We start from the raw sequence: 25,833 nt of genomic DNA, 5'->3' as shown, positions 1-25,833 counted from the left end.
AGGTATTTTCTTATATACAGTATATGCTACCTCACATCATTCTAAAGCTTTGGCTATCTTTGGTTTTTACCTCAAACTAGCATATGTGGGGTGATGTTGCCCACTGGTTATTATTTTATGAAAAAAACATTGCCAGAATATATTTTCTTGATTACACAGATCTTTTATATAGACTTCTTTACTCTTGAGAAAAGAATCATGACTAAATCCCTCCAACATTTTCCCTTACAAGCAGTGCCTTGCTGTGCTATATAATTCTGCTGTTAAAAGGACACTTCGGAAAAAAAAAAAAAAAAAAAAAAAAAAGGACACTTTGGGATTATATGCTGAGTATATGCATGGTACTACCGTGGAAGTAACTTCATTTTAAGTCTCTCAATATGAGCTGGCTGGTTTTACTATTACTTTTGAGTCATGAGTCCTTTGATAAATACCATTTTTAACGTTTCCCTCCCTCCACAAGGCCTAAGATAGAATATTACTCAGAATCGGAGAGTTTAAGGTGTGGCTTTATGTCACATGGAAAGGGCAGAATAGAGCCAGAGTAAAAACCCACCTCTCCACACCCTAAAACATTCAAGGTCTAGGTCTGTCCTAGGACTGAATCCAACAGTAAAACTGAAATTCATATTTTGATCAGGTAACCAATTCAAGCATTCAAGAATATGTTCATCAAGTTGCATGCTATTTTTTACCATCCCACTATACCAGGGTAACTTTCCCAGATTCTCATTTACTCAAGGGCTACCTCTTCCTTTTACCAGTGTTTCCTCTTGATATGTCCTCAGGAAATAGGAACTAATTTCAATATACGTTGGTTAATTCATTAAACAAATATTTGTTTAGAGCCTAAAAGAAAAAGCCACTGGGCTAACACGGATTAAAGTAAAACATAATGAGAATCATAAATGCCCTGCAACAGGAACATCAATAATAAAATTGCAATACCCAACATTTCTTAAAGTCAGTGGAATATCTTACATCAGTCAACTGGGTGACTCAAATTGTCTATTCCCAGAATAAACACTTTGTTTTATCCATAGTAGGCCCTTGATGGAGCAGAACGGAATCATATTTGACATTCATTGGGTTTGGCAACTGCCATCATTGTTTAATCAGATACTTATAAGAATTCTTCATTTGTTATAACTGTTTCTAAATTAAAAACAAGACAAAGATCAACAATTATTCAGTACTTTGGGCTTCAATCAAAATAAACTCAATGGTTTATCAGTCATATCCCATCCCACAAACTTCCATTTCACTGTACTCTCAATAATACTTCCTCCAGCATAGTGGATGAAATCCTGTGAGTTAACTTGCTTATTTATCAACAATCACAAAGACCACATTTCACTGCAGATGAACCATCCATCTTCAATTTGTGACTTTTTTTCTTTGTGTATGAAGGAATTGAGAAGGAATCAGGAAATTAAAGGTAAGCATTCTAGCTAAAAAAAACAAAACAAAACAATGACTCTATTCATTTTTTACTTAATCTCATAAAATGCCTTTCTTTTTCTAGAAACTACCCCTCTTCCTTCAAATAACAACAAGAAAATGACATTTGCAGTACTTCAAACTAAAGTATGCATCATGGTATTGCAAATGTTTTCTAAAAGGTCAAAACACATTTTCTACTGTAAAGATTGTTGGTCCAGAATCAACACAAATTTTTTAAATTATACTGTTTAAAATCACTGAATATATATATGTGAATATATACATTACATGTATGTAACTGTGTATGTGTACACACACACATTTCATAGATTCACATGCAAGATGTTCCTCCCTCCCTCCCTCTCTCTCTCTTTCTTTCTCTCTTTCTCTCTCTTTCTTTCTTTCTAAAACACACTGAAAAACACTTAAATTCCTTAAGGGTATTGCTTGGGTCTTCTATTTTATTTTTATATTCTTTCTACAGCACTTATATTGAAGACAAGGAACACAATAGTGGCATTAAATAATTGCTTTCTAACTATATATGATAAAGGAAAATTTAAAGGCTCTATTGTCCATAGAACACAAACTACTTAACAGTGACAATATGTATAGCCTTGTATTATAATGTTAATATAGAAGTGCATAATATAATTATATGAAATAATCATTATCCATTTTAATAATAAAATATATATTATATAGTACATTATAAATACTGATACTATATAACACACAGTATAATATAAAATTCAAAGTTCTAAGTATGGGATGATACTAAGACATTGTCTAAATATATTTTTGTTCATCTCTATATATATAGTTCCTTTACAAGTAGTTTAAAAAACTGCTGAAGATGTAGGAACAACCAAGTTACTTCTCAGAGAAACCCCCAAAATGTCTATCTCCTTAATTATAGATTATAGAAAGAAGAGCAAGGCATTATCATCATGACCGTTGAGGGAAATGAAAATACATCTTCAAGATCCCATATGAAAAACTCCCTGCTATCTAAATTATTTTTCTCAGTAAATAAGATAGGCTTTTGAGGGAGATATAATGCCTAGGTTTTTGAGGGAGACACAGGTATGTGAAATACAGCAGAGCTAACTGGAGGTAATTCCAACTATCAGACCATCAGGAATGTATTTGTATGACAGATACATTTTAAATGGTAGAAGTACATGACCTAGTTTATTAGTTAAGTTACATTTACTGTCAGCAACAGAAACCAACTCCGGTAGCTGCAAGCAAGTGGATGGATATCTATTTGAGTAATAGGATGACTTCATAGAGCACTGGAAGTTTGGAGACTCAGACTTAGAAAACAAAGGTTCATGTTAGGGTGGACAGCAATTGAACAGAAAACACGGCTTTTTCTTTCTTTCCTTTTTTTTTTGGTTTAAAAATTTTATTTATTTATTTTTTTAAATATTACATTTTAATTTTTATTTATTTTTTTTTACATCTTTATTGGAGTATAATTGCTTCACAATGGTGTATGTTTCTACTGTATAACAAAGTGAATCAGCTATATGTATACATATATTCCCACATATCCTCCCTCTTGCGTCTCCCTCCCACACTCGCTAACCCACCCTTCCAGGTGGACACAAAGCACTGAGCTGATCTCACTGTGCTATGTGGCTGCTTCCCATTAACTATCCATTTTACATTTGGCAGTGTATATATATCCATGCCACTCTCTCACTTCATCCCAGCTTACCCTTCCCCTTCCCCATGTCCTCATGTCCATTCCCTACGTCTGCGAGTTTATTCCTGTCCTTCCCCTAGGTTCTTCAGAACCTTTTTTTTTTTTTTTTTTTAGATTCCATATATATGTGTTAACATACGGTATATGTTTTTCTCTTTCTGACTTACTTCACTCTGTATGACAGACTCTAGGTCCATCCACCTCACTACAAATAACTTCATTTCTTTTTATGGCTGAGTAATATTCCATTGTATATATGTGCCATATCTTCTTTATCCATTCATCTGTCGATGGACACTTAGGTTGCTTCCATGCCCTGGCTATTGTAAATAGAGCTGCAATGAATAATATGGTACATGACTCTTTTTGAATTATGGTTTTCTCATGGTACATGCCCAGTAGTGGGAATGCTGGGTCATATGGTAGTTCTATTCCTACTTTTTTTAAGGAACCTCCATTCTGTTCTCCATAGTGGTGGTATCTATTAACATTCCCACCAAAAGTGCAAGAGGGTTCCCTGTACTCCACACCGTCTCCAGCATCTATTGTTTGTAGATTTTTTAATGATGGCCATTCTGACTGGTGTGAGGTGATACCTCATTGTAGTTTTGATTTGCATTTCTCGAATAATTAGTGATGGTGAGCTTCATTTCATGTGTATGTTGCCAATCTGTATATATTCTTTGGAGAAATGTCTATATATGTCTCCTGCCGATTTTTGGATTGGGTTGTTTGTTTTTTTGATATTGAGCCATATAAGCTGCTTATATATTTTGGAGATTAATCATTTGTCAGTTGCTTCGTTGGCAAATATTTGCTCCCATTCAAGGATTGTCTTTTTGTCTTGTTTATGGTTTCCTTTGCTGTTCAAAAGCTTTTAAGTTTCATTAGGTCCCATTTGTTTATTTTTGTTTTTTTTTTCCATTTCTCTAGAAGGTGGGTCAAAAAGGATCTTGTTGTGATTTATATCATAAAGTGCTCTGCCTATGATTTCCTCTAAGAGTTTTATAGTGTCTGGCCTTACACTTAGGTCTTTAATCCATTTTGCATTTATTTTTGTGTATGGTCTTAGGGAGTGTTCTAATTTCATTCTTTTACATGTAGCTGTCCAGTATTCCCAGCACCACTTATTGAAGAGGTTGTCTTTTCTCCATTGTATGTTCTTGCCTCCTTTACCAAAGATAAGGTGACCATATGGGCAGGGGTTTATCTCTGGGTTTTCTATCCTGTTTCATTAACCTAAATTTCTGTTTTTGTGCCACTACCATACTGTCTTGATTACTGTAGCTTTGTAGTATAGTCTGAAGTCAGGGAGCCTGATTCCTCCAGCTCCGTTTTTCTTTCTCAAGATTGCTTTGGTTATTTGGGGTGTTTTGTGTTTCCATACAAAAAAATTGTGAAATTTTTTGTTGTAGTTGTGTGAAAAATGCCATTGGCAGTTTGATAGGGATTGCACTGAATCTGTAGATTGTTTTGGGTAGTATAGTCATTTTCACAATGTTGATTCTTCCAATCGAACAACATGGTATATCTCTCCATCTGTTTGTATCATCTTTAATTTCTTTCATCAGTGTCTTATAGTTTTCTGCATACAAGTTTTGTCTCCTTAGGTAGGTTTATGCCTAGGTATTTTATTCCTTTTGTTGCAGTGGTAAATCGGAGTGTTTCCTTAATTTCTCTTTCAGATTTTTCATCATTAGTGTATAGGAATGCAAGAGATTTCTGTGCATTAATTTTGTATCCTGCTACTTTACCAAATTCAATGATTAGCTCTAGCAGTTTTCTGATATCATCTTTAGGATTCTCTATGTATAGTATCATGTCATCTGCAAACAGTGACGGTTTTACTTCTTCTTTTCCAATTTGGATACCTTTTATTTCTTTTTTTCTCTGATTGCTGTGGCTAAAACTTCCAAAACTATGTTGAATAACAGTGGTGAGAGTGGGCAACCATGTCTTGCTCCTGATCTTAGTGGAAATGGTTTCAATTTTTCACCATTGAGAATGATGTTGGCTGTGGGTTTGTCATATATGGCCTTTCTTATGTTGAGGTAAGTTCCCTCTATGCCTACTTTCTGGAGGGTTTTTCTCATAAATGGGTGTTGAATTTTGTTGAAAGCTTTTTCTGCATCTATTGAGTTGATCATATGGTTTTTATCCTTCAATTTGTAATTATGGTTTTCACATTGATTGATTTGCATATACTGAAGAATCCTTGCATTCCTGGGATAAACCCCACTTGATCATGGTGTATGATCCTTTTAATGTGCTGTTGGATTCTGTTTGCTAGTATTTTGTTGAGGATTTTTGCATCTATATTCATCAGTGATATTGGCCTGCAGTTTTCTTTCTTTGTGACATCTTTGTCTGGTTTTGGTATCAGGGTGATGGTGGCCTCATAGAATGAGTTTGGGGTGTATCTCCCTCTGCTAAATTTTGGAAGAGTTTGAGAAGGGTAGGTGTTAACTCTTCTGAAATGTTTGATAGAATTCACCTGTGAAGCCATCTGGTCTGGGGATTTTGTTTGTTGGAAGATTTTTAATCACAGTCTCAATTTCAGTGCTTGTGATTGGTCTGTTCATATTTTCCATTTCTTCCTGGTTCAGTCTTGGAAGGTTGTGCTTTTCTAAGAATGTGTCCATTTCTTCCAGGTTGTCCATTTTATTGGCGTATAGTTGCTTGTAGTAATCTCTCATGATCCTTCGTATTTCTGCAGTGTCAGTTGTTACTTCTCCTTTTTCATTTCTAATTCTACTGAATTGAGTCTTCCGCCTTTTTTTCTTGATGAGTCTGGCTAATGGTTTATCAATTTTGTTTGTCTTCTTAAAGAACCAGCTTTTAGTTTTACTGATTTTTGCTATCATTTCCTTCATTTCTTTTTCATTTATGTCTGATCTGATTTTTATAATTTCTTTCCTTCTGCTAACTTTGGGGTTTTTTTGTTCTTCTTTCTCCAATTGCTTTAGGTGGAAGGTTAGGTTGTTTATTTGAGATGTTTCTTGTTTCTTGAGGTAGGATTGTATTGCTATAAACTTCCCTCTTAGAACAAATTTTGCTTCATCCCATCAGTTTTCGGTTGTCGTGTTTTCATTGTCATTTGTTTCTAGGTATTTTTTGATTTCCTCTTTGATTTCTTCAGTGATCTCTTGGTTATTAAGTAGTGTATTGTTTAGCCTCCATGTGTTTGTATTTTTTACAGTTTTTTTCCTGTAACTGATATCTAGTTTCATAGCATTGTGGTCAGAAAAGATATTTGATACGATTTCAATTTTCTTAAATTTACCAAGGCTTGATTTGTGACCCAAGATATGATCTATCCTGGAGAATGATCCAGGAGCATTTGAGAAGAATGTGTATTCTGTTGTTTTTGGATGGAATGTCCTATAAATATCAATTAAGTCCATCTTGTTTAATGTATCATTTAAAGCTTGTGTTTCCTTATTTATTTTCATTTTGGATGATCTGTCCATTGGTGAAAGTGGGGTGTTAAAGTCCCCTACTATGATTGTGTTACTGTTGATTTCCCCTTTTATGGCTGTTAGTATTTGCCTTATGTATTGAGGTGTTTCTATGCTGGGTGCATAAATATTTACAATTATTATACCTTCTTCTTGGATCGATCCCTTGATCATTATGTAGTGTCCTTCTTTGTCTCTTGTAATAGTCTTTATTTTAAAGTCTATTTTGTCTGATATGAGAATTGCTACTCCAGCTTTCTTTTGATTTCCATTTGCATGGAATATCTTTTTTTATCCCCTCACTTTCAGTCAGTATGTGTCCCTAGGTCTGATGTGGGTCTCTTGTAGACAGCATATATATGGGTCTTGTTTTTGTATCCATTCAGCCAGTCTATGTCGTTTGGCTGGAGCATTTAATCCATTTACATTTAAGGTAGTTATCGATATGTATTTTCCTATTACCATTTTCTTAATTGTTTGGGGTTTGTTTTTGTAGGTCTTTTCCTTCTCTTGTGTTTCCTGCATAGAGAAGTTCCTTTAGCATTTGTTGTAAAGCTGGTTTTGTGGTGCTGAAGTCTCCTAGCTTTTGCTTGTCTGTAAAGGTTTTAATTTCTCCGTCAAATCTGAATGAGATCCTTGCTGGGTAGAGTAATCTTGGTTGTAGGTTTTTCGCTTTCATCACTTTAAATATGTCCTGCCACTCCCTTCTGTCTTACAGAGTTTCTGCTGAAAGATAAGCTGTTAACCTTATGGGGATTCCCTTGTACGTTATTTGTTGCTTTTCCCTTGCTGCTTTTAATATTTTTTCTTTGTATTTAATTTTTGATAGTTTGATTAATATGTGTCTTGGTGTGTTTCTCCTTGGATTTGTCCTATATGGGACTTTCTGTGCTTCCTGGACTTGATTAACTATTTCCTTTCCCGTATCAGGGAAGTTTTCAAGTATAATCTCTTCAAATATTTTCTCAGTCCCTTTTTTTTTCTCTTCTTCTTCTGGGACCCTTATAATTCGAATGTTGGTACGTTTAATGTTGTCCCAGATGTCTCTGAGACTGTCTTCAATTCTTTTCATTCTTTTTTCTTTATTCTGCTCTGCAGTAGTTATTTCCACTATTTTATCTTCCAGGTCACTTATCCGTTCTTCTGCCTCAGTTATTATGCTATTGATCCCTTCTAGAGAATTTTTAATTTCATTTATTGTGTTGTTCATCATTGTTTGTTTGCTCTTTAGTTCTTTTAGGTCCTTGTTATATGTTTCTCGTATTTTCTCCATTCTATTTCCAAGAATTTGGGTCATATTTACTATGATTACTCTGAATTCTTTTTCAGGTAGACTGCCTATTTCATTTGTTTGGTCTGGTGGGATTTTAACTTGCTTCTTCATCTGCTGCATATTTCTCTGTCTTCTAATTTTGCTTAACTTACTGTGTTTGGGGTCTCCATTTCGCAGGCTGCCGGTTCGTAGTTCACATTGATTTTGGTGTCTGCCCCCAGTGGATAAGGTTGGTTAAGGGGGTTTTGTAGGCTTCCTGGTGGAGGGGACTAGTGCCTGTGTTCTGGTGGGTGAGGCTGGATCTTGCCTTTCTGATGGGCAGAACCGTGTCCGGTGGCGTGTTTTGGGGTGTCTGTGACCTTTTTATGATTTTAGGCAGCCTCTCTGCTAATGGGTGGCGTTGTGTTCCTGTCTTGCTAGTTGTTTGGCATAGGGTATCCAGCACTGTAGCTTGCTGGTCATTGAGCGAAGCTGGGTCTTAGCATTGAGATGGAGATCTCCGGGAGAGCTTTCGATGTTTGATATTATGTGGGGCTGGGGGGTTTCTGGTTGACCAATGTCCTGAACTCAGCTCGCCTACCTCAGAGGCTTAGGCCTCACACCTGGCCGGAGCACCAAGACCCTGTCAGTCACACAGCTCAGAAAAAAAGGCAGAAGAGGAAAAAAAGAAAGAAAGAAAAAATAAAATAAAATACAGTTATTAAAATAATTATTATTAAATATAAAAAAATTAAAAAGTAATAAAAAAAGAAAGAAAAGTAAACGGAAAGAAAGAAGAGAGCAGCCAAACCAAAAAACAAATACACCAATAAAAGTGCTAAAAACTATACTTAAAAAAAAAAACAAAAAACAAAAAAAACGGACAGACAGAACCCTAGGACACATGTAAAAGCAAAGCTATACAGACAAAATCACACAAAGAAGCATACACATACACACTCACAATAAAAGAAAAAGGAAAAAAAAATGTGTATATATATATATATATATATATATTTTTTTTTTTTTTAAAAAGGAAGTGGGCAACCAAACCAGTAAACAATGCTACCAGTGATAATAAGCTGTAAATACTAAACTAAGATCAACATAAAACCAGAAACAAATTAGAAGCAGAAATCAAACTCCAATTCTACAGTTGCTCCCAAAGTCCACCGCCTCAATTTTGGGATGATTCATTGTCTATTCAGGTATTCCACAGATGCAGGGTACATCAAGTTGACTGTGGAGATTTAACAGGCTGCTCCTGAGGCTGCACAGAGAGATTTCCCTTTCTCTTCTTTGTTCACACAGCTCCTGGGGTTCAGCTTTGGATTTGGCCCCGCCTCTGCGTGTAGGTTACCTGAGGGCGTCTGTTCCCCACCCAGGCAGGCCAGGGTTAAAGTAGCAGCTGATTAGGGGGGGCTCTGGCTCACTCAGGCTGGGGGCGGGTGGGAGGGAGGGGTACAGAATGCAGGGCGAGCCTGTGGCGGCAGAGGTCATCGTGACACTGCAACAGCCTGAGGTGCACTGTGTGTTCTCCTGGGGAAGTTGTCCCTGGATCACAGACCCTGGCAGTGGCAGGCTGCACAGGCTCCTGGGAGGGGAGGTGTGGAGAGTGACCTGTGCTTGCACACACGCTTCTTGCTGGCTGCATCAGCAGCCTTAGCATTTCATGCCCGTCTCTGCTGTCTATGCTGATAGCCGCAGCTCACACCCATCTCTGGAGCTCGTTTAGGCAGCGCACTGAATCCCCTCGCCTTGCACACCCTGAAACAGTGGTCTCTTGCCTCTTAGACAGTTCCAGACTTTTCCTGGACTCCCTTCTGGCTAGCCGTGGTGCACTAGCCCCCTCAGGCTGTGTTCACACAGCCAACCCCAATCCTCTCCCTGGGATCTGACCTCCAAAGCCCGAGCCTCAGCTCCCAGCCCCTGCTCGCGCCGGTAGGTGAGCAGACAAGCCTCAGGCTGGTGAGTGGTGGTCGGCAGCGATCTTCTGTGCAGGAATCTCTCCACTTTGCCCTCTGCACCCCTCTTGCTGTGCTCTCCTCTGTGGCTCTGAAGCTTTCCGCTGCCCACCCCCCGTCTCCACCAGTGAAGGGGCTTCCTAGTGGGTGGAAACCTTTCCTCCTTCACAGCTCCCTCCCAGAGGTGCAGGTCCCGTCCCTATTCTTTTGTCTCTGGTTTTTCTTTTCTCTTTTGCCCTACCCAGGTCCGTGGGGAGTTTCTTGCCTTTTGGGAAGTCTGAGGTCTTTTTCCAGCATTCAGTAGGTGTTCTGTAGTTGTTCCACATGTAAATGTATTTTTGATGTATCTGTGGTGAGGAAGGTCATCTCCACATCTTACTCCTCTGCCATCTTGAAGGTCCTCCCAGCTTTTTCTTTCTATAAAGAAAAGTTTGGGTACCCCTCTGTAGCTGATGCAGTGAATGATTTCTAAAAGTATCCTACAGCATCCTTGCATCATTTGATCAAGATTCAAAATTCTGGGCAGGAGTATGCAATTAGCTAAGCTACTTCACCATTCTATGCCCTGGCTCTCTCAGGTTGAGAGGTAAGAGACAGTCTGATCCTTTTACTTTTAGTTCTAGAGCATGTAGTACAACCTTGCACCAAAGCTACTTGAAACGCAAAATTCCTCCTCTAAAGGAAAAAGGGGATGAAGACCATAGAGGTACTTTTTTGAAAAGCCAATATTCACTATACTTAGACATGACAGTAAGAAAATCTTTTCTCCATTTTACACATAGATCATTTTATAATAATCTTCCAAAGGCATGCCATTTATTTACTTGTTTATTTATTTGTTTGTTTATTTAACTTGTTCTTTGTCAGTTTAACTTGTTCATTGTCATCAATGACTAACATATAGGCCTCGTAAGAACCAGAATTTGTCTCTCTGGTTCAATGCATTTAGACCAGATACTGGTAAATCAACACTTAGTTTATCAATATCTATTTGCTGAACTACTTGACTGATCAATAAAAGGACATTGTAATGTGTGGAAAATACTACTTCCCCAATTTCTTTGCCCAACTGAATCCTTCTGAATCACTTTTGACACAACTCTGTGGGGTATTTTCAACCTCAAATAATTGTTATGACACAGAAGCCTTGACTAAAAAAGATGGAGAGCCTCCCACTGCGTTTTCACAGACTCAGCAGGTTTATCTCTACAGTCCCGTGTAGAAAGTGTATTTTTGACCTACTTTCTCTAACGGTCAGTGTGCTAGAGTTAACAATGAACTTGTGATGTTAAAGAATCAAGTGTGAAACAGATGCTTCCTCCTGGTCCCTCTGAAATTGTTTTAAGTTTCAAAAAGACATCTTCTAAATACCAATGGAATTTGAAAGATAAATGTAAACTGGACTTCTTGGAGTAGCTTTCACACTGAGAAATTTCTAACATCTAGTTATGAAGAAAGAGTCAACAGTAAAGATTTGAAAGGGGTAATGATAGTTATTATGGCAAAAAAAATGTCAGAAAGGTATTCAGTGTTTTTTTGTTTGTTTGTGGGTGGACATGGGCAAGATAAGTAGATATCAAGATTTAGGTTTAGGGTCCAATAATTCTGGGTGATGCTTTCTGTCTAAAACCCTTTTGTCTTTTAACACCCAGTTCTAGGTTCAGGTATGTAAAAGGCTTACCTGAACTTTCAAGGTGGCCTCCCTTCTATGTTTCCATTACATGCTACTTTATTTGAAAATTTACCATATTTTTTTTACACTTAGTTTATTTTCTATATTTCTCTACTCAGATGCTGTCATTCCAAATGCAGAAGCCCCATCTTATTGTTCTTTGTGCCCTCAGAACCTAGCTCAACACTGTACAGCACATATAGTTCAATATATTTTTCTTGAAATATTAATTGGTCTAAGGTAAATATAGTCATGTAACTTGCTGAAAATCAATGATAAGCCTGATTTCTGGGTTATATGAAGAAAGGTAATATGTTAAAATAAGAAAACAATTTCTACCCCGGAACCTGTAATGAAATTCCCTCTTACCTGTTAAGTAGTAAATATTATGAAGTTTTTAAAAAAATCAGCAGTATGTAAATAATCAGAAAGGACCATCTCCTGAATATGAAAATAAAGTTCAGAGACAATAAGATAATTATTACCTTTCCGCTTTTAAAGAGTTAAGAGAAGGTGCCCAAATAGATGTAGTCAGGCAACAGGAAAAAAAAAAAAAAAAGAAGGAGGGACAGGGAATTAGAAGTACAGAACAAAATACAGTTCCTCATCTTTGCCAGTCTACCTGGGATGACTTAGAAAAAAAATGGATGAAGACAGAAAATCCCAGTGATACCTTGTTTCTGCCATGGCACTTTTAGATCCATTTTAATGAGGCTTTCACAGTTTCCCAGAAAATAAACTCTGTCCCTCTCAAGGTTCCTATATTTTCCAGATGCTTCTGGACATCTAATAATTTCTGCAAAGACTTTGGCCATTAGTAATTTCCAGACATCACAGCCTTTACTAACAGAAAGCACTAGAAAATAATTCCTCTCATCTTTACAGACATTAGCTTTAGCTATCTATACTAGGGCCCTTTTGCAGAAGAAGTGGAGTAGAGAAATCTTTTGCTAGATACTATAAAAAAATTATTTTTTATGTTTTCACTTCTTTCCAAGGGATGCTTGCTTGCTTGCAAACAAACTCAATCAACCTTCTTCCCCATTACTCAATGAAAGGGCAAAAGCTTTATAGGGAAAAAAAAAAAAATAGGCTTCATAAACAGCCAATGTTCCACAAGCATTCAGCATAATGTGAAAGCGTTGAATTATCTTCTAAAATAATATTTATTATTTATAATTAAGAAAATAAATGTAAAGAAGAAAAATTATTCATAATGTAAAAGCCTTTTCATATAACTTTTATTTTTTATCCTTGCTCAATTCTCGGAAAAGTATTTTTTTTAATTTACAAAGTAGTTCCTGAATATTGTGTGTATCCCTTGTTAAATGTCATATGGAAGAAAATTATATAGTTTAAAAGTGAACACTTCCATTAACCCCAGGCCCCAAGGTTCTCGGTCCTGTAGTGAAGACAGCATTAAGTAGAGTTCCCTTCTACTCTTTGGTGGACTTAAGGCATGAGGGAGAACTAAATTCTTGTTTTAATCTATTGAGATCTTTAGTTTGTTGACTTGCAAAGTGTAATCTAGCCTACTGTTTTAGATATGAGAGTTATATCTCTCATAAAATAAAGAAGTATTCTTTTATTTTGTAACATATTATTCAAATTTATGCTACTATGGACAAAGATTGTCACCTGCCATATCAGTAAACAAAGGATGTTGGGGCCATAAAAAGCCATCAGCCACCGCAGTCATCCTGCCCTACTGCGGATGGTGCACCTTGAGGGGATTCAGGATGGAGAAAACAGGATATTGGCCCTAGATACTTAAAGTGCATATGAAAGAAATGATTTCAGTGAGCCCAGACTCTTTCATCTTACCATATACAGAAAAGGGCTAAATTCAGTAACCTGAGATGTCTGTTTTTCTTTAATTAACAATCCTGGTTTCTTTTGCAAAAACTCCTACATATCCTGGCTCTTCCCTTACCTCTTTGGAACAGTCCCTCAGAGCTATCTAACAGACTGTTTCCCAGGCTTAAGTCCTCAGTATGTCCACCAAATAATAAAAAATAATTCTCAACTAGGTTGTGCACTTTTTTTTCCAGTTGACACTACTTTTTTCTATAACTTGCTCTTCTTTTTAACTTGGAAAATCACTGTTGTTAGTCCACATTAATTCACTTTATTCTTTTCAACAGATTTATGATATTTTACAAAATTAATGTAACATAACTGATACATCAAATTGGTTGAAAGAATATAAAATGTAGCAGAAGAGGACTCCATATGGACTCAAGCTTCCATAAAGAATAAAAGTGAATGAATAGAGCAGAAATAAGGAAGATGGTGAATTCAGAAACAACTCTAGGGTAAAATGAAGATCAAAAGTGGAACAGATAAGACATATGAGGTAAGTTTGCTAAAATGTAAATTATTAAGAAAGAAACATAGACAAAAGCAAGGGAGAGCTACTAATCACCTATGGACAAACCATTATGAGGGAAGTTGTCTTTTTGAAATTTATATTTATTATAGAACCAAGAATACTACCTGATACGTTCACCTATTTAGGGTTTAAAACGTGCTTGTAGAGTACTGATAATAATAAAAATAAAAATAATTCCTACCACTTATTGGAAATTTAATATGTGCCAGACACTGTGCTCTGTGCAAAGTACTTGTGCTAAACCTTGAAAAGGTCCCTCCAGCAAATTTTCATTCAATTTATTCAGTTAGTAAACACTTTCTAGATTCCTCTTTTTTTCACAACCATATGTAATCCAGCAGTAAGTTCTACGGTCTCCATATATCCCAAATCTAACCATCTCTCATCACTTTTACAGCTCCCCTCTAATCCAAGCCACCTTCATTTTTAGGAACAATATAATAGCCATCTAACTAGTTTCCCTGCTTCCACAGTTCTTCATCCAGCGACAAAATGGTTTCAGCATGTAAAGCAGATCGTATCACCCCTCTTACTCAAATAATCCTCATAGATTCCCAGTCAGGAGCTGTGACTATAATAAAGTAAGCATTACTCAGAGGGAAAACGAGGAAGAAGATGATGCCCAGGAAACACCTCAAAAATTAGTCGCAAAATCCTAAAAGTCAGGTTGTCCCATGAAGAATGATAGAACTGCTGATGTAGCCCACTAGATATAAGGAGTCAAACAGCAACACCAGCTGTTGGGATCTGGGGGAAGCTGTGACATGGGTGCTTGAACTCTGCCTGCACTCAAGTGTTACTACTTGCCATAGGTAGCCACCCAAGTAACCCTAGCTTCGAAGGGCTAATGAAAAAGCACCTGCCACAGGACACCAGACGGTTCAATTAACCGCAAGAGAATCACATAGGTGACAGAGAGGGAAGATGTCAGGCGGCTCATCAGAGGACTACGGCAGAGAGAGACAGCAGTAGATCAGAGTTGCTGAGAAATATATTAAGTTGGTCAGCCAGCAGCACTAATGGAGGGTCAGAAGGAACTGACAGTGAGTTACTCGCAGGCCCTGTGCACAGCTGCTCGCAGCAGGAAGAGCTGGCAGGGCGAGAGGAAGGAGCAGCTAATCAAACAGTCTGACGTGCTGATTAGACAAGCGGTGGGACCAGACAGCAGGGGTAGGAGATTCAACTGCCAGAGGATCAGAAGAATGGGAAAGGCAAAGACAGAACAAGGTCAGTCAGGGGTCTAGGTAAAAGGGGTAGCTGATTGGGTGGCGGTCTGATCAGCCATCGCACAGGAAAGGGAGCCAGCTGTAGGAGGAGCCGGGGGACTGAGGGGACGGAGCGATTTTTAGAGCCCAGGAATCTCAGGGTCAGAAGAGCTAATCAGAGCTGACAGCAGCTCCGCAGAGCTGGAGGTGGGGCTGGTTGTGAGTTTGCAGCCTGTGCCTTTGGCCAAGGGTTTATTTTTCACACCCCAAGCAGAGCATGCTGCTCAGCTGCTTTCTCCACTCTCGCAAGGCTCAGGGGACTGTGATTTGAAGCCTCCTTGACAAAGTAGGGCAGTGGCCAAGTCTCAGCTCCCGTCAATACAGCAGCCTGCACCAGGAGCTGAGGCCTGCGCTGGAACCCTGGCCAGCCTGACTCACCAGGGCAGATAAACACACAAACACTCCTTTCCTTGTCCTCCCTCCCTCCCTCCTTCCTTCCCTCCTTTCCTTTCTTTCTTTCTTTTTCTTTCTTTCTTTCCTTTTTCTTCCTTCCTTCCTTCTTCTTTCTCTTTCTTCCTTCCTTCCTTTTCCTTCCTTCCTTCCTTCCTTCCTTCCTTCCTTCCTTCCATCCATAATACACGCATTATTGGAAAAGTTGCACAAAGGATTCTGAATGTAAAGGTTTAGGTCAAAATACGACATATCTTAAATGTGTCAGAAACGTCTGCTCCATGTTCTTTAAACTTCAGGCATAGTCACTCTCCACACTTAAGCATTATGTTCTTTTTTCACCCCATCAAACCACTATAAGTATTTTTTTTTCTGTTAGAACACACAGTCAGAAACACACACAACCTTAAAACTGCATTCTTGTGGAGTGCTTTATACAATGGATTTTTTAAAAATAGAAACTATATATAAAGCTTGAAAAACAAATTATTTCCTTATTTTTCTTTCTGTTGATGGCTTTCTGACTTTCTCCTAGTCTGAGTCTATCACCATCAAACCCATCCTAAATATTCAGAAAGCTAGCTGCCTTCCTCTAACCTGTATTTTTCTTATTTGTGACAACTTGAGAATTCGAATGCACGTAATAGTAACAACAGTATCTACCTTTTTGGAGTGCCTAGTTGGAAAAATGATATGAGATTAAAAACTATTCATATCCCCACTTTTACTGGGAAATGAGACTCACAAGGTTAAGAAGTTTAGCCAAAGTTACACACTAGTAAGTTGGTAAGCTGAAACTCAACTGCTACCCACTCACCTACTGTGTCACACAGCCTTTGTGTTTCCAACAAAATTAAAAGATGTTGGATAAAAACTTGCATAAGATTTTACTATTCTTCTCACTTTTATTATATTCAAGAAATAGACTAAAGGAAGCTTTTTGCCAAGGCTTAAAATTTCTGTATATTATGAAAAATAGTCTGCATACATTTAGAATGTATTGGGTGACATTCTCACAAGAAGTGAGATTGCTATATTTGGAAGGTGTTACAGCAGGTGTGAATTAAAAATGTCCTTATCATACCCCTTCTGACCTCCTGTATCACCTGGATAAGAATCTGACCAAGAAAGAAATTAAAAATGTGATTTTAATGTATGAAGTAATTTATTCAATATTAACTGGTCTTGAAACTGTAATAAGTAAAACAATGTGGTCCTACAACAAGAATAGACAGGTTGATTAATGAAACAAAATAGAAAATTTAGATTCAAGTAAGTATAAGATTTAAATTAGTATAAAGGTGACACTTCAGATCGCCAAGGGAAAGATGAACTTGCTAATGGTTCTAGGTTAATTTTCTGACTATTAAAAAACAGTAAGATCCTTGTGTCAAAAAAAAACAAAATACCGAAGTGAATTCAAGATAGATTAAATTTAAAATTGGTAGAGTCTATGTTGGAATATACTTTAGCCAATATGTACAAAAATTTTTATAACATGCTTGGTTTCTCACTCAACACTTTTACTTTCAGTGGATGTCCATCACATCATTGTTTATTCTAACAAAAGGGAAAGATTAATGATAACATAATATCAAACAATAGGGGAATCACATAAATAAAATAGTGTATACTTATAAAAATGGGCTACACTTATAATTACTAATAATTTGTGCCGCAAGACATATTACTTTTGTAACTAGAAAACCAACAAAACCAATATTTTAATGAAATATACAAAATATATAAAATATATATATACAAGTAAACTACTATAAACTACTTGAAGCCAGAAAGGGCACGTTTGGTGTTAGTGCCAATTTTATTCCAAGAGAGGCCTAGAGTGCTTAACACTGTAACTCATACTCAGTAGGCACATAATAAGTATGTGATGATGGCAATTATCACTGTCCTAAAATCATTCCATAATTTCCCAAAGTTAATTTTAAAATGTCTTTGCATCATCATGATCCTCTTTGAAGATGCTTAGGTAAATGCTTCCCCCCACCAGTTGTTATTTAAGCCTTAATACACCATATAATTTTTATATATTATATTATGTACTGCTTCCAGTCCAACTGTAAACCAATGAGTCAGAATGACTAAGGAAAAGTAAGAAACACAGGGCAATTCTTTCATCTTTCCAATGTCTCTCTTCCCCAACAAATGGGGTCCAATGAGAATTTCTTCCCATGTGGCCTTTTGAAGGATCTGTTATTATTCCAAGCATAGCTGTAAGTGAACATCAGCCTCAGTATTATTCTATTCCATTATACATGAGTTTTTCAAAGAAGTAATACATTTTATCTGCCTGCCCTCTCTAGGAGATAGAGAGGAAGAAGAAATAATCATTCCTTACTGGTTACATGATATGAATCATAATGATTATTTTGGACAATGCTTCAAAATTCAAGACATTATACATGAGTCATACTTTGGAGATCCTGAACAACAACAACAAAACAAGAATCCTGAGCATTGGTCTAAAGAACACATTGATTTAATTGTTTTGAAACATGAATAATATCACTAATTAGTAATTCACAAGCAAGCCGGAGAAAACATAGTCAAACTCATTTAATTAAATATAAGCAGCATGCCCATTTCTAAGGACTATTGATCATTAGAAGTAATATGATTTGATAATCTAATCTTGGGTATATTTACTCAGGAGACAGTTAATTTCTAACAGTATAATGGCAGCTTTAAAGATGGGAGATCACTGTCAATATGGCAGATACTTTCAGTTAATGTTTGCTTGTTCTGTCATTGCTATTATTTTTCACTATTGAGGATGGAATGGTATGGAGGAAATTCATGCATTTATAACACTGATGGTTTAGGAAAATAACACAAGGATATGGAATAACTGATTGATTCTGGGATTGAATCCAAATTCTCATTAAACCAAAGGGGCTAACCTATTAGATGTATAATACACAAATTTATAGTTAGGTTAATGGAGGAATATCTGGAGCAGGAGTAGCAGACTCAAATACTTATGGGCTAGGAAAGTACTGTAAATGTGCATATTGGGTTGCAATCATCATAGAATGGTAAAGAGTATTAGAACTTACTTAAACTTTCAAAATTCAATTAAAATAACTGTGTCTGGGGGTGCAGGCCAGGGGTGGGGGGTTGGGATACGAAAGGCCATTTTCATATAGCAGTCCAGAGATTGCTATTTCTCATGTGGCAAACTAGTGTATATAAATACATCCTCAAAATGAGGGACCCAAATCCTGGACTCCCTGTGTGTGTGATAACCAAGTTTGTGACCAGTTAATTTGTTCTTTACTCAAGAGGCTGGGTATTTTGTCACTTGCTGAGAAAGGGGGGGTAAGATACAGTCATAATTCCCCAGAAGCTGATAGTTTAAGGAGTTTATAAACTAATATATATTAAATGGCAATTAATTATGATAAGTGCTGGAATAAATGGAAGTACAGAGAAAAGGGGCATCTACTGAAAATAGGGTTAGTGATATCTAGCTTCGAGTCATTAAGGGTAAACAGGAATTACTCAGCAATGAATGTGAGAAGGACCTCCCAGGCAGGAAAACAGCATATTACACATATTAGTGATTAGCCTTCCTTATCTTTCCCTTCCATTCTTCATTTCTCAATCAACAGTAGTTACATATATAAATAAATTAGAGAGAGAGAGAATCACTCAATAAATAGTCATTATTATTACAGTGGGACAGTATAAATTGATGTCTGAAATTAGTCAGACCTGGGTTCAATCCCTTTGGAGGCACCTGGAGCTGGATTCAAATTCTGCTTTCTGAGTTTATTAGATGTGTGACCTAGATTATGTCACTATAACTCACCAGGCATGTTTCCTTATCTGTGTAGTGAAGATAATAATCCTAACCTGCTTTGCTATCATATGGATTAAATGAAATAATGCATATAAAACCCAGCTCCTACTACATAAAAAGTATATAAATGTTTCAAAAGTTTAATTGTCAAGGAAAATAAAACTCAATATCCAGAGTTAAGTGAAAGAAAGAAAGAAAATTGAGAGTAAATGAAGTGATACTAATTCATCCACATCATTACTCTGGATCAAATTTGGTAACAGTTATTTCTTTCTCCCTAGAAAGTCTTTGGTGCTCAGATGTGACTCACAGATGCTAGCACTGGGACTCAGGAGAGGGCTTCGGGAGAGGAATATTGGTGAGGTGCTAGCAAGAGCCTGAGTGGGAATGTTCCTGAGTTTCAGTGAGCTTTGAGTTCAGAAACAGAGCCAGCTGTTTCCTTGCTGTGGTTTTTATTTACTAAATGTGGGCTGAGATGATAAGATTGGGTTTCCCGTGTCGTCTTTCATCAGAGCGGCAGCGCTGCTGCCGGGGTCTGTGACGCTCAGGGAGGGTGGGCCTGCCGTGGACGACGGGGCCCCCCCAGTCACCTTCCCCACCAGCCTTCCCAGCCGTCCCGGAGCCGTTCCTTATCACCTGCACTATGTCTCCCACATGGGCATTTTTTCTGTTGCATCATTTAAAATTAGAGCCTTGATTTTTTCCTCATGGATGAATGATTCAGAATACCACAGTTGTTTTTTATTTTTAAGTTCTTTATTATAGATTACTTTCCATCAGGGCCACTTGAAAGAACTTGAGGAAATTTTTAAAATCTGAAATGTAGAAAACTTTCTGGGCAACCAACTTATGCTTATTTTTCAGGTAGCTTAAGTTAGGAATGCCAATCTGAGCCCTCTAGGATAACGCTTACCTTTCCTACAGTGTGGCCACTCTTTAAATCTAAAAGCCAAATACTATGCACACAGTGTTCAACAAATGATATTCTGTGCTAATTATCATGGAATCCAAAGGGTTTCTTTGCTTCCTATCCTCTGCATCCAGAAAACTAACTGTGCAAACCATGTGATAAAACAAATGATTCATTTATTCTTGTTGAATTGGGGCTACTAATAAAAATTGGAAGAAAAATCACGCTACCCATATAAGCTCATATCTAACTGAGAACTCTAGCATTTTTTCACATGCCTAGAACACACTGGCATCTTTAATTCTTCTGTAAGTAGTAGAAAAATGCTACTTATAAATAGTATAATAGTGTTTATATGAGGAGATCAAAAAATCAAAAACTAGAAAAAAGACTTACATTTATATCCCAACTCTGATACTACAATATGGCCCTGGGTATGTATTTGAACTTTATGGATACTCATTTATCAAATGTTTATTGAGTACACATCATGCTCCAGATCTTGATCTAAGTACTGCCCTTACCTGTTACCTCTCAAAAATGGGCATAAAAGTTACAAGGTCAAGTACAGTTCACTATGACAACATAACTGTGTATTTTAATTTGGAAAATTATATAGAAAATGATAAATTTGTCAACACATTCATTTTAGCTGTCTATTTTCTGAACTGTGTGCATTGCAAGGCAAAAACTGTCTCCTACCTTATGAAAGATGAAAATGGTACACGGTTATTTTGTGAAGCCTCCTTTGCAGCCATGAATCAGGCACAGGAGCTAACCTCACCGACTGGATGAACTGACCCTAGAGCCACATGAACCAGGAGGGATTCTGCTGTTCCAGTGGTAAATGTCGGGGGACTGGCTTCCCAAGGAAGCAGTGACAGCCGTGTGGCTGGCAATGCGGAGTGTGCTGAGCTTGGGGACCAGTATGACAAGCTTCAGGGACCAGGACTTCATGACCACAGTGCTCCCTCAGACCTGCACTAACCCAGGACATACAGTCCCAAACCTTATTCTTCAGCCTCCTCAGCAATTCCCTAAGCTCTTTAATGTCCCTTCAGTTCCTTTCAGTGCGTTTGTTTTCTGTGTTAAGCAGCTATAGATGGTTTCTGCTGCTGCTGCGTCCCTAGTTGATATGAAGGGAGTAGTTAAGTCTTAGATGGTTTTAAAATACCCTTACACCTATGGAAGATGTCACGCAGGTGCTACCCTGGGCCAAGGAGGAAACAATAAAAGAGCTCTTCTCTCCCCTCAGGGATTTTCTGGCCTCTCCTCAACTACAATGGACAGTACTATTCTGACCTCTGATCCTTTTATGGTGAGCATGAAGCAAGTTCAGGAGACAGAAGAGTGTGCTGGGCAGCACATACTAATGTGTGTTCTGAAGAAAACAGTATCTATGAGATGCCCCATGAAACAAATAACTTCAATCAGATAACTTTAGAAGATGCTGCATACCGTGTCCTCTTTTGTAAGTATGCAAAACAAACAGAATCTCTATAAAGGGATGTCGTAAAAAGATATTTGTAACTTTGTACCTTGTACCCAAACTTCTTCTGGGTACACTTATGGAAGCTTATTTTCCAAAACACCAATAACCTTCTGCTATACAACATTCTGTTGAATACAGTTTTAGATATAAGTCTAAGAGTCATCTTAACTAGTTACTTTGGAGGAGATAATCCTAAAGGGATGCTATGCATGGTAGCAGAAAAAGAGCATGGAGATGGGATGCATATCACATATAATTGAGGTCATCAAGGCATGCCTCTGGTTAATAACCCCTTTTTCCCAGGGCTGTAGTAAGGAGTCACTGAAATAATGTATAAAAAACTCTTAACACATTGTCTAGCACATAGAGGAAAATTTGTGTTATTATACAAATTCCATGAGAAGTATTAAAATTTAAATTATTTAATGATTAAAAATGCCCTAGTAGAAGCTCTACTATCTATTAGGTGGTTAATGAACAGTAACATGTTAGGTTACCTTTCCCTCATTGATAAAAGCAAATCTGACCAAAGAAGATAGCTACAGTTGTACAATCTCCTTACTAGACTGTGAACTCAGGGAGGACTGGAGCTGTGTCTGCTTCTAGTCAGCCTATTCCCCCCAACAGAGCATCTAAAACATAATATGTACTATTTTCTGTACATTGTTGATTAAATGTCCCTCTGTCTTTATTAACTTCACAGAGCATAGAATCAAGATTCTTCGTTATTTGCTCTGTAGAAATAGCGTCAAAACAAATATCATAAAAAACGCATTATCTAGAATTTACTACATTACTCAGCCAGGTTCCAAATGCATTTATCAATCCAAACTTTCACCGATTAGCAAAAGACAAAGAAATGGGAATATCTTATTTCTGATTCAGTTAAAGTAACACATATTGGCATCTCAACAAAGGTGAAGATTGAAAACTTGATTCTGAAACATTCGAGGACTTTCCCATTAAGCAATGTTCCACTCTCAAATCCATAAATACCAAATTGCTATTGACGGCAGGGCAGAACAGCCTAACCAATTACACAGAATTACTTTTCAGTATGTGGATTACAACCACACAAGAACAGCAATTGATCAAAGATGCAGGCTTCTAGGGCTAAGAGAAAGCAGCAGCACACACAATAGATTCAAGACAAAAACCCAGAATATTTGTTTGATGGTTCACATTTTGCAGTTTCCGGATTGAATTTTTCTTATTTGGACTCTTCAATATTTCTGCGAGGATAACAGCAGTTATGATTCTTAGTTTATAGTTATCAGAACTCTCTTAACCTCACTTTCCTCATCATTCCTTCAAGTAGTTATTATGGAATGATTTTTCTCAAAGAAAAATACCTAAGAATTTCTGCTCTTTTTAATATAATTCAGTACTTTCCCGTTGGTCTCAGAAAAGTGATCCAAATTATTCATTTGATCTGTAAGGCCCCAAGTAGCCAGAGACCATCTGTAATAGTCAGGTTAGGCTATGTTGTGCTACAGTAAAAAAAAAAAAAACCCAAAATATCAGTGGCCTAACATAGCAAATTATTATTTTTTATTTACTCAAAGTCTGCCACAAAATTATTCGTCCCTCCAGATCACTTGTCCTCCAGACAGTGAGTTACATCCGGGCCGTTTAGCTTTGGAGGCTTTGCCATGTCAATACAAGGTGTCCTCATTCATCACAGGATGGGAAGAGGAACGAGGTAATTTTGCATGGACTTTAATCCCTCAGCACAAATGTGACATTATTCATACAGCTCACCCAACCGAAAGGGAGGAGGGGTATGCAACACGTGAGTAAGTGAACATTTGAGGAGCACCACTGTCCCTTCCTCACCTCCTCACCGGTCCATCCTTACCTGTATCACTCTTGTACCTGCACTGAGCTCTCAGCTATACACAGTTTCTTCAATAAGCCACACTCCCTCCTCCCACAGGGCATTTGCATGCCTTTTACCTCTGTGGAGAAACTCTTTCCTATCCTACTCCCTTTCCCTCTCCCCCAACCCTTCTACCTAGTTGGTTTTCATTTTCTTGCAATCTCAGCTAAGCATCACCTTCTCAGAGAACCCTTCCTCAAACTCTTCCCCTCCCACAAGTACCATTATAGGAATGTTCTCTTTGGAAAATTTATTATACTTTGCAGATTTATGTTCCTCATTGTGAATATTTGACCAAGTCTTTCCTATCTCACTAGAATGGAGACTGTAAGAGATCATGAACTATATTGATTTTTTTTTATCAGCATTATATCCCCAGCATGTAGAAAAATAATTGGCACATAACATGAATTCAATAAATATTTGTTAAATGAATAAATAAATAATGAAGAATTTGATGTGCAGAGACATTATAACATATGACCAAAGGCACAACTAATTAGTGATAAAGCCAAGACTCATACCTGGGTCTTCTGACTCTGAATCCCATTCTCTTTTCGCTGCTCCCCAGTAGGCTAAATTTGGAAATGGGCAGTTTCTTGGAAGGAGAGCACTGGAGACATCTCACAGAGAGACTTTACTGTCAGAAAGAAAAAAAAGAGACATATTTTCACCAGCTGCTTTCACAGAGCCCACAGTTTGGGGGCCCTAGAGATCTTTGGGTATATAGGTTAATTACAAAGCAACCTCTGTCAACTTAAAAAAGGAAACGCAACTACTGTTAATGTCAACCAAGAGAGCTTTCAAAGTTTAAAGCCAAAACAAGTGTTGCATTGTGGCTTCTTTCTATTGTCCTTCCACATTTATCTTCAGACTGTGGGGACAGACAAATCATGCAGCTTTATAATGAGTCACCCTTTCTAAAAACAGAATTCTATTTGCACAAACAATAGTTATCTGTCCAGCTTGATAGTTAGTAAGGCTGAAAACCAGCCTTAAATGAGTGAATAGCTTTTTGTGTTCTTGTAGATCACCTGAAATGACATGAAATCTCACTATGAACTAGTCAGTTAAAATTTCCTATTTTGTAAAAGTAGACATATACTCATTGGAAAAAGCATTTAAAAGTATTTCAGAAGTACAAGGAAGAAACCAAATTTCATTTGAAATCCTACTTCCAAAATATCATAATCCCAGTTAACATTTGGGTAAACATCTTTCCAGAAAGCCATCTCTCCATAACGTGTATGTTTATGAAACTGACTGTTTTCAGATGCACAATCAAGTTAAGTTGTGCAGGGCTGGAATAAACAGCCTTTGGTTTGAACACTAACTCTGCCACCTACCAGCTGTGTGACCTTGGACAATCATTTAACTTCTTTAACTTTCTCCATTTGTAAAATTATGCCAGTATTAAGTTTTGCCCCACATAACTTAATACTGTGTCCTTGCACAGTACCAAGGACAGTGCCAGACATACACAGGTATCTAGGGAAAAAAAAAACCCCACAATTCTCCCAATGGAATGTATATAGATGACGATATCTGACACAAGGTTTGATGTACACAACACATCAGAAAGTGGGATGTGCAGTCCACAGACACCGTACAGTGAGAACTGCAAGGCCAATGCCTTCAGCTACTTTGTAATCAGAACTGGTGAGTGCTGAGGCTCAACTGGCTTTTTAGACAACTTGGACGGTTAAGTTTACTGAAATTATCTGAAAAGTGATTCTCTGCAAAAATAAACTGTATTGGGATTTCCCTGGTGGTCCAGTAGTTAAGACTCCTCGCTCCCAGTGCTGGGGGCCTGGGTTCGATCCCTGGTTAGGAAACTAGATCCAGTGTGCCACAAGTAAGACCCAGTGCAGCCAAATAAATAAACAAATATTTTTAAAAACTGTATTATATGATGATATTATTATCATTAATTGAGCAGTGTGAGGCAAGGAATTATGCGGGGTCCTTGACATTCATTACTTTATTGAATCCTTTCAACAGTGGTACAAGGAAGTTACCATTGCAAGCCGCATTTTACAGATTAGGAAACTTAAACCCAGCAAATTTAGGAATTTGCCCAAGGATTTACACATGATAATCGAGGGCCACAGATATGACCCTAGGTCTGGAGGATTCCAAATCTGAAGTCCTAAATCACTGGTCAGTACAGCTTTGCTAG

General features: G+C 37.5%; 1 long non-coding RNA gene across 1 annotated transcript in view; it reads right to left on the bottom strand.

Moving 5' to 3' along the window:
• LOC309658248 overlaps positions 1–25,833 on the bottom strand; it is a 428,936-nt gene that overhangs the window by 233,133 nt on the left and 169,970 nt on the right. Inside the window, exon 5 of the long non-coding RNA XR_014262137.1 lies at positions 24,179–24,294. This is a non-coding gene — a long non-coding RNA (uncharacterized lncRNA). The remainder of the gene's footprint in view (positions 1–24,178; positions 24,295–25,833) is intronic.

Source organism: Balaenoptera physalus, assembly GCF_965194825.1.
Source record: "Balaenoptera physalus genome assembly, chromosome: 3".
Lineage (NCBI taxonomy): Eukaryota > Metazoa > Chordata > Mammalia > Artiodactyla > Balaenopteridae > Balaenoptera > Balaenoptera physalus.
This window is presented reverse-complemented; position numbering and strand designations above follow the sequence as displayed.